Genomic DNA, 8,673 nt, shown 5'->3' on the forward strand with positions numbered 1-8,673 from the left:
AAGAGAATGACCCTTCAAGCCTTTAACATTACATAACTGTGACCAGTTTACGTTTTCTTCACTTTCTATCACCTTTTTGAAGTTGTAACCACCTTCATATGTTTTAGACCTGTATGACAGAAGAGCAGTCACACTGCTGCTGTCAGCTCACCCCCTGAAGGGGGAATGAAATGAACAAGAAAACGAAAACAAAAGAAATATTTATTTTATTTTAAAAGTTATATATATGAATAACGTTTCGTTACTCAACATATGCAGCGGCCTTGCCGCAGTGGATACACCGGTTCACGTGAGATCACCAAAGTTAAGCGCTGTCGGGCGTGGTCGGTACTTGGATGGGTGACCATCCAGGCCGCCATGCGCTGTTGCAATTTTTCGGGGTGCACTCAGCCTCGTGATGCCAAATGAGGAGCTACTCGACCGCATAGTAGCGGCTCCGGTCAAAGAAAACAATCATAACGACCGGGAGAGCGGTGTGCTGACCACACGCCCCTCCTATCCGCATCCAAAAAATGGCTCAGAGCACTATGGGACTTAACATCTGTGGTCATCAGTCCCCTAGAACTTAGAACTACTTAAACCTAACTAACCTAAGGACAACACACACATCATTGCCCGAGGCAGGATTCGAACCTGCGACCGTAGCAGTCGCGCGGTTCCGGACTGAGCGTATCCGCATCCTCCACCGAGGATGACACGGCGGTCGGATGGTCCCGGTAGGCCACTCGCGGCCTGAAGACGGAGTGAGTGCAACTCAACTTATAATTAACATTGGTGGCGTGGTTTTTTGCGTGTTCGTTTTTACTGTGAGCTGTTTGAAATCGGTCTGATACCTGATGAGAACAGTACATGCAAATTCACTTAAAAGGTCATCATTTTCTTAACACTGATAGAATAACGGAAATAAATCGAATCCCCAAGAAGGAGTTGTGCGACATAAGCAAACATTGGTAGGCGTGTTTCTACAACTGAAACATGATATCTGTTCCGATTTCACACCAGTCGCGTAAGAGGGGCGGTAGTAGCACCATTCTTCTTCTTCTTTTGCTACCGCCTTTATCCCACATGGAGCGCAAGGTCGGCAGGGTTAAGTACGGATTTAGCATGGTTAATTTTAAGGGGTGGCCGGATGCCCTTCCTGCCGCCACCCCATACCCCCGGAACGGAATTAGTGTACCCCAGCTGTCTGCGTCTTGTGTAAATCGTGAAATAGTGTGAACGTGTTTCAAATGTCTGCGAGTCGTGTAAATGAGGCGGGATGTGGGAACCAGCCTGGTATTCACCTCGTAGGATGTGGAAAACCGCCTAAAAACCACATCCAGGCCGGCCGGCACACCGGCCGTCGTCGTTAAGCCGCCGGGCGGATTCGATACGGGGCCGGCGCGCCTACCCGAGTCCAGGAAGCAGCGCGTTAGCGCTCTCGGCTATTCTGGCGGGTGGTAGTAGCACCATTATGAGGATGAAAATTAGGTTTGCTTTAAATACACGCTGTAACGGTTTTGAGCATTAGTTACCTTTGAGATCGAACGTGGCGAATTGTTGTTAGTCAAGAATGCATTTAAGGTGACGAAGACACCATTATCAACACCTCAATGAGTTTGAACGAGGTCGCGTAGTAGAGCTACAAGAAGCTGGACGGTCCTTCAGCGACATTGCAGAAAGACTTGGCAGGAATGTATCCACCGTACATGACTGCTCGCAGCGGTGGTCACGAGAATGGACGGCCACAGGAAGAAAAATGGTTCAAATGGCTCTGGGCACTATGGGACTTAACATCTGAGGTCATCAGCCCCTAGAACTACTTAAACCTAACTAACCTAAGGACATCACATACATCCATGCCCGAGGCAAGGTTCGAACCTGCGACCGTTGTAGTCGCGCAGTTCCAGACTGAAGCGCCTAGAACCGCTCGGCCACAGCAGCCGGCGCCACAGGAAGACCAGGTTCTGGATGGCCAAATGGCACTACTGAGGGGGAAGGCCATCATGTTCGGTGTATGGCCCTGGCGCTTCATACAGCATCTGCAGCAGCAATTTGAGCTTCAGTTGGCACCACAGTGACTCAAAGAACTGTTTCAAATCGGTTACTTCAAGGACAGCTCCGAGCTAGACGCCCTGTAGCTTGCAGTCCTCTGACCCCAACCCAACACCATCTGCGATTTCAGTGTTGTCAAGCGAAAGATAACCGGACGGTAGGGTGGAGCTCTGTTGTGTTTTCTGATCAAAGATGGTTCCGCTTCGGTGCCAGTGATGACCACCTGTTGGCTAGGAGGGGGACACTTTGGGGCCTGCAACCGACTTCTCTGCGTGCTAGACACACCAGACCTACGCCAGAAGTTATGGTCTGAGGTGTGATTTCTTACGACAGCTGGAGCCCTCTCGTGGTTACCCCACGCACTCTGACTGTAAATTTGTATGTCGGTCTGGTGATGCGACCTATTGTGCTGTCTTTTATCACCAGCATTGCAGGGGGTGCTTTCCACTACGAAACATAAACATAGCCAAAGCCTTGCAGGTAAAAAAAAATTACACGAAGCGAAATGTAGTGTGAGGAGGGCTATGCGAGAGGCGTTCAGTGAATTCGAAAGTAAAGTTCTATGTACTGACTTCGCAGAAAATCCTAAGAAATTTTGGTCTTATGTAAAAGCGATAGGTGGATCATACCAAAATGTCTTGACGCTCTGTGACCAAAATGGTACTGAAACAGAGGATGACAGACTAAAGGCCGAAATACTGAATGTCTTTTTCCAAAGCTGTTTCATAGAGGAAGACTGCACTGTGCTTCCTTGGTTCAAATGGCTCTGAGCACTATGGGACTTACCTTCTAAGGTCATCAGTCCCCTAGAACTTAGAACTACTTAAACCTAACTAACCTAAGGACATCACACACATCCATGCCCGAGGCAGGATTCGAACCTGCGACCGTAGCGGCCACGCGGTGTACTTCCTTCTCTAGATTGTCGCACAGATGACAAAATGGTAGATATCGAAATAGATGACAGAGGGATAGAAAGACAATTAAAATCAAGTGGTTCAAATGGCTCTGAGCACTATGGGACTTAACATCTATGGTCATGAGTCCCCTAGAACTTAGAACTACTTAAACCTAACTAACCTAAGGACATCACACAACACCCAGTCATCACGAGGCAGAGAAAATCCCTGACCACGCCGGGAATCGAACCCGGGAACCCGGGCGTGGGAAGCGAGAACGCTACCGCACGACCACGAGCTGCGGACGTCAATTAAAATCGCTAAAAAGAGGATAGGCGGCTGGACCTGATGGGATACTAGTTCCATTTTACACAGGGTACGCGAAGGAACTTGCCCCCATTCTTGCAGCGGTGAACCGTAGGTCTCTAGAAGAGCGTAGCGTTCCAAAAGATTGGAAAATGGCACAGGTCATCCCGTTTTCAAGAAGGGACGTCGAACAGATTTGCAGAACCATAGACCTACTATCTCTAACGTCGATCAATTGTAGAGTTTTCGAACACGTATAATGCTCGAGTATAACGACTTTTCTGAAGACTAGAAATCTACTCTGAAGGGATCAACAATGGGTTTCGAAAAAGACCATCGTGTGAAACCCAGATCACGCTATTCGCCCACGAGACTCAGAGGGCCATAGGTACGGGTACCCAGGTAGATGCCGTGTTTCTTGACTTCCGCAAGGCGTTTGATACAGTTTCCCACAGACGTTTAATGAAGAGAGTAAGAGCATATGGGCTATCGGAACAATTGTGTGATTGGATTGAAGAGTTCCTAGATAACAGAACGCAGCATGTCATTCTCAATGGAGAGAAGTGTTCCGAAGTAAGAGTGCTTTCAGGTATGCCGCAGGGGAGTGTTGTAGGACCGTTGCTATTCACAATATATATAAATGACCTTGTGAATAACATCAGAAGTTCACTGAGGCTTTTTGCGGATGATGCTGTAGTATATCGAGAGTTTGTAACAATGAAAAATTGTATTGAAATGCAGGAGAATCTGCAACGAATTGACGCATGGTGCAGGGAATGGCAATTGAATCTCAATGTAGACAAGTGTAATGTGCTGCGAATACATAGAAAGAAAGATCCTGTATCATTTAGCTACAATATAGCAGGTCAGCAACTGGAAGCAGTAAATTCCATAAATTATCTGGGAGTAGGCATTAGGAGTGATTTAAAATGGAATGACCATATAAAATTAATCGTCGGTAAAGCAGATGCCAGACTGACATTCATTGGAAGAATCCTAAGGAAGTGTACTCCGAAAACAAAGGAAGTAGGTTACAGTACACTTGTTCGCCCACTGCTTGAATACTGCTCACCGCTGTGGGATCCATACCAGATAGGGTTGATAGCAGAGATAGAGAAGATCCAACGGAGAGCGGTGCGCTTCGTTAGAGGATAATTTGGTAATTGCGAAAGCGTTACGGAGATGATAGATAGACCTCAGTGGAAGACTCTGCAAGAGAGACGCTCAGTAGCTCGGTACGGGTTTTTGTTTGGAGAACATACCTTCATCGAGAAGTCAAGCAGTATATTGCTCCCTCCTACGTATATCTCGCGAAGAGACCATGAGGATAAAAACAGGGAGATTAGAGCCCACACAGAGGCATACCGACAATCTTTCTTTCCACGAGCAATACGAGACTGGAATAGAAGGGAGAACCGATAAAGGCACTCAAGGTACCCTCCACCACACACCGTCAGGTGGCTTGCGGAGTATTGATGTAGATACCTGTCGCACACTTAGCGCTGTTGCACCCCAAAATACGCCACGAAGTGTCGACAAGTTGCCTTGGCCTGCTCGATCACCAAATCTGTCTACAGTCGAGCACATATGGGAAATCATCAGACAACTCCAAGCGACATCCACCTAGTATTAATTCTCCATGTTTTGGCCCACTAAGTGCAACAGGCATGGAACTCCGTGTCACAAACTGACATCCCGCACCTATACAACACACTGCACGCACGTTTGCATGCTTGTATTCAACATTCTGGCAGTTACACCGGTTATTAATGTACCAGACTTTCACATTTGCAATGGCTTATCTCTTGTTTACATTAACCTGTGATATTGCAGTATTAATCACTTACATATGTTGCTTACACAAGTCTAGTCCCGAAACATCATTGTTGTTGTTGTGGTCTTCAGTCCTGAGACTGGTTTGATGCAGCTCTCCGTGCTACTCTATCCTGTGCAAGCTTCTTCATCTCCCAGTACCTACTGCAACCTACATCCTTCTGAATCTGCTTAGTGTATTCATCTCTTGGTCTCCCCCTACGATTTTTACCCTCCACGCTGCCCTCCAATACTAAATTTGTGATCCCTTGATGCCTCAGAACATGTCCTACCAACCGATCCCTTCTTCTGGTCAAGTTGTGCCACAAACTCCTCTTCTCCCCAATCCTATTCAGTACCTCCTCATTAGTTATGTGATCTACCCATCTAATCTTCAGCATTCTTCTGTAGCACCACATTTCGAAAGCTTCTATTCTCTTCTTGTCCAAACTATTTACCGTCCATGTTTCACTTCCATACATGGCTACACTCCACACAAATACTTTCAGAAACAACTTCCTGACATTTAAATCTATACTCGATGTTAACAAATTTCTCTTCTTCAGAAACGCTTTCCTTGCCATTTCCAGTCTACATTTTACATCCTCTCTACTTCGACCATCATCAGTTATTTTGCTCCCCAAATAGCAAAACTCCTTACTACTTTAAGTGTCTCATTTCCTAATCTAATACCCTCAACAACACCCGACTTAATTCGACTACATTCCATTATCCTCGTTTTACTTTTGTTGATGTTTATCTTATATCCTACACCATCCATTCCGTTCAACTGCTCTTCTAAGTCCTTTGCTGTCTCTGACAGAATTACAATGTCATCGGCGAACCTCAAAAATTTTTACTTCTTCTCCATGAATTTTAATACCCACTCCCAATTTTTCTTTTGTTTACTTTACTGCTTGTTCAATATACAGATTGATTAACATCGGGGACAGGCTACAAACCTGTCTTACCCCCTTCCCAACCACTGCTTCCCTTTAATGTCCCTCGACTCTTATAACTGCCATCTGGTTTCTGTACAAATTGTAAATAGCCTTTCGCTCCCTGTATTTTACCCCTGCCACCTTTAGAATTTGAAAGAGTATTTCAGTCAACATTGTCAAAAGCTTTCTCTAAGTCTACAAATGCTAGAAACGTAGGTTTGCCTTTCCTTAATCTTTCTTGTAAGATAAGTCGTAAGGTCAGTATTGCCTCACGTGTTCCAGTATTTCTACGGAATCCAAACTGATCTTCCCCGAGGTCGGCTTCTACTAGTTTTTCCATTCGTCTGTAAAGAATTCGTGTTAGTATTTTGCAGCTGTGGCTTATTAATCATTACGCCACACGAATTACTTTTCGGTGTTGCAAATTTTTCCTTCGGTGTATTTGTATTTAATGAACTTCAGTGATGAGTATTGCAATTCACACGCAAGTGTTCCCTGTAATTGAGGCCCCCTGCTACAGTTTTTTTTGTTAGCGTCCACTATTTTTCTGTAATTTTCTCTCAAAATTCAATCGTTCACCAACCTTTTCGTGTCAGTCCTTTTGTCGCTTCGTGCTCTTATATTTTCAGTTACTCCAAATTTGTAACTGTCGAACTGGCGGTGAAAGGAGACATTCATCCCCCACATCAACATCGAACGGACCTTCGATGAACGAATATGAATGTTTAAGTGTCTTATATCACTAAACCTTTGGATACTGATGAAGCCCACTTTCAATTAAGTTGTTATCTAGGTAAGCAGAACTTCACGGAACCCTCTTCAGAGTCAGCTGCGTGTGATGTTCCGTATCGCTTCGTGGTGGCTATAATTTTGGGGCCGCATGAGGTTCTCCTGTCACTGTGACTGCATCCCACGTGGCACAATGCGTAGCACAAGGCAAAAGCTACACCAAGGACTTACTTTCAATTTTGTTTCAGAACTTTGAATTAAAACTTTGTAACATCCACTCGTTTATCCAGTTATTTCACATTCCCACGGTTGTCTGCGGCGCTCTGTATTACACTATTGGCCATGAAAATTGCTACACCAAGAAGAAATTCAGATGATAAACGGGTATTAAATGGACAAATATATTATACTAGAACTGACATGTGATTACATTTTCACGCAATTTGGGTGCATAGATCCTGAGAAATCAGTACCCAGAACAACCACCTCTGGCCTCAATAACGGCCTTGATACGCCTAGGCACTGAGTCAAACAGAGCTTGGATGGTGTGTACAGGTACAGCTGCCCATGCAGATTCAACACGATACCACAGTTCATCAAGGGTAGTGACTGGCGTATTGTGACGAGCCAGTTACTCGGCCACCATTGACCACACATTTTCAATTGGTGAGAGATCTGGAGAATGTGCTGGCCAGGGGAGCAGTCGAACATTTTCTGTATCCAGAAAGATCCGCACAGGACCTGCAACATGCGGTCGTGCATTATCCTGCTGAAATGTAGGGTTTCGTAGGGATCGAATGAGGCGTAGAGCCACGGGTCGTAACACATCTGAAATGTAACGTCTACTGTTCAAAGTGCTGTCAAAGCGAACAAGAGGTGACCGAGATGTGTAACCAATGGCACCCCATACCATCACGCCGGGTGACACGCCAGTACGGCCATGATGAATACACGCTTCCAATGTGCGTTCACCGCGATGTCGGCAATCACGGATGCGACCATCATGATGCTGTAAACAGAACCTGGATTCATCCGAAAAAATGACGTTTTGCCATTCGTGCACCCAGGTTCGTCGTCGAACACCATCGCAGGCGCTCCTGTCTGTGATGCAGCGACAAGGGTAACCGCAGCCATGGTCTCCGAGCTGATAGCCCGTGGTGCTGCAAACTTCGTCGAACTGTTCGTGCAGATGGTTGTTGTCTTGCAAACGTCCCCATCTGTTGACTCAGGGATCGAGACGTGGCTGCACGATCCGTTACAGGCATGCGGATAAGATGCCTGTCATCTCGACTGCTATTGATACGAGGACGTTGGGATCCAGCACGGCGTTCCGTATTACCCTCCTGAACCCACCGATTCCATATTCTGCTAACTGTCGTGGGATCTCAACCAACGCGAGCAGCAATGTCGCGATACGATAAACTGCAATCGCGATACGCTACAATCCGACCTTTATCAAAGTCGGAAACGTGATGGTACGCATTTCTCCTCCTTACACGAGGCATCACAACAACGTTTCACCAGGCAACGCCGGTCAACTGCTATTTGTCTATGAGAACATTTGCATATCACAGCATCTTCTTCCTGTCGGTTAAATTTCGCGTCTGTAGCACGTCATCTTCGTGGTGTTCAAATGGCTCTGAGCACTATGGGACTCAACTGCTGAGGTTATTAGTCCCCTAGAACTTAGAACTAGTTAAACCTAACTAACCTAAGGACATCACAAACATCCATGCCCGAGGCAGGATTCGAACCTGCGACCGTAGCGGTCTTGCGGTTCCAGACTGCAGCGCCTTTAACCGCACGGCCACTTCGGCCGGCTCTTCGTGGTGTAGAAATTTTAATGGCCAGTAGTGTATATCGTTCTATCTAGGGTAGCAATAAAGTTTTAATTGTTAGCCCGAAAAAATATAGTTATGTAAGAAATTTTTTGTGGGTGAATGTCTACTGTT

At 46.0% G+C, this 8,673-nt stretch overlaps 1 pseudogene; it reads left to right on the top strand.

The window, feature by feature from the left end:
- Positions 1 to 253: 253 nt before the first annotated feature.
- On the top strand, positions 254 to 371 carry LOC126249895 (5S ribosomal RNA; annotated as a pseudogene).
- The last annotated feature ends 8,302 nt before the right edge of the window (positions 372 to 8,673 follow it).

The sequence above is a fragment of the Schistocerca nitens genome, chromosome 3 (genome assembly GCF_023898315.1).
Source record: "Schistocerca nitens isolate TAMUIC-IGC-003100 chromosome 3, iqSchNite1.1, whole genome shotgun sequence".
NCBI lineage: Eukaryota > Metazoa > Arthropoda > Insecta > Orthoptera > Acrididae > Schistocerca > Schistocerca nitens.